Below are 1,676 nucleotides of genomic sequence, written 5' to 3'. Positions count from 1 at the left end.
TCCTTCGCGCGATCTCCTCGCCTGCCTCCATCGCGATGACGTCCTCCATCACGCGATCTCCTCGCCTGCCTCCATCGCGATGACGTCCCGGCTCCTTTAAATTTCATCCTACCGCGGATCTGTGAACCGTAGCGGTCCGGTTCCACACGTTTATCCGTACCCAGGCGGATCCGTTTTCCGCCATTTTTAGCGGATTTCAACGGCCAGAAAAAATGTAAGTGTGAAACAGGCCTAAACTGTCTGGGAGAAGCACTTTCTTTGTTGCCCATAGCAACCAATCAGATATCAGCTTTCATTTCATATTCTGCTCTTGAAAAATGAAAGCTGTGCTGTGATTGGTTGCTATGAACAACGCAGTCAGCCCAGGCCCATATGTGTTAATAGGCCTCTGTAAATTTTTAAAGGGATCACCGTCTTCTCTGTCATGTCATTATCATTTCCTCTGTACAAGCCCTGGCTCACAATAAAAGGCATTATACGGGTGTTACCAATAATGACTGTATGACTAAAAGGCCGATCCGTGCTCCACCCCCATATGTGGAATGTGGTGTAACTTGAGTCCCTGCGGATGGCAGCGAGGGGGAGGGGAGGTGGGGTGACTACGCAGATGTAAACATAGTCCGGGCCATGAAGCAGCCAGCCCGGCTAGCTCAGTCGGTAGAGCATGAGACTCTTAATCTCAGGGTCGTGGGTTCGAGCCCCACGTTGGGCGCAATGTTTTTTTTTTTTTTTGCCTCACTGAGGACACACATGGATCCTCCAAACTTTTCCCCTAAATTCTGGAACCTTCGCCTTTTTTTTTTTTTAACCCTTTTCAATACGTGTTGAACATTTTACGTCATGTTAGACAGTCGACACCGACCCGCCGCTGCCTCCATCATAGATGACGCCACGCCCTGCAGTCTGACCCTCGTAGGTTACATTCTCACAATGAGTTTTTGCATATTTTAGTCGTGCAAAAAAACTGCAGCGTCAGATCCAGCAAAAGCTTCTATTTTTCTGTCTAAAATCCGCCACGTGTCGGCTTCTCTTGCAGATTGTCCCCATAGAATTGCATTAGGGGCAGAAAATCCACAAGTAAAACATGCATTTACTGAGGAAACATGTCATCTGCCCATGACTGGATCAATAAAGTGTTATCAAAGCCACATACCACAAAGCATTGATTAACCCCTTCACCACCTTGGGATTCTCCCTTTAGCGCCCCTTCTTCCCAGAGCCATAACTTACTTTTCCATCAATATGGCCGGATGAGGCTTTTTTTTTTTTTTCGGGACAAGTTGTTGTTTTGAACAACACCACTGGTTTTACCATATAGTGTACTGGAAAACGGGGAAAAAAACTCTAAGTGCGGCGAAATTGCAATTCCACAATTTTTTTTAATGTTATTTTTTACCATATTCACTAAATGCTTCAACTGACCGACCAGCTAATTATGATTCTCCAGGTCATTCCAAAGACATACTGATAGGGAATCTAGACTGTGAGCCCCATCGGGGACAGCGATGATAATGTGTGCAAACTGTAAAGCGCTGCGGAATATGTTAGCGCTATATAAAAATAAAGATTATTATTACAAGTTCATAGACACCAAACATGTTCAGGTTCTTTTTTATTTAAGTGGTGAAAAAAATGGCGCCATTTTCCAAGACCAGTAGTGTCTCCATTTTTTGGGG

General features: G+C 45.0%; 1 non-coding gene across 1 annotated transcript; it reads left to right on the top strand.

The window, feature by feature from the left end:
- The first annotated feature begins 639 nt into the window (after positions 1-639).
- On the top strand, positions 640-712 carry TRNAK-CUU (transfer RNA lysine (anticodon CUU)). Its single transcript has one exon. It is a non-coding gene; the product is annotated as a tRNA-Lys (tRNA).
- Positions 713-1,676: the final 964 nt, after the last annotated feature.

The sequence above is a fragment of the Dendrobates tinctorius genome, unplaced genomic scaffold, assembly GCF_039654945.1.
Source record: "Dendrobates tinctorius isolate UK_male_01 unplaced genomic scaffold, ASM3965494v1 ptg000158l, whole genome shotgun sequence".
NCBI lineage: Eukaryota > Metazoa > Chordata > Amphibia > Anura > Dendrobatidae > Dendrobates > Dendrobates tinctorius.
This window is presented reverse-complemented; position numbering and strand designations above follow the sequence as displayed.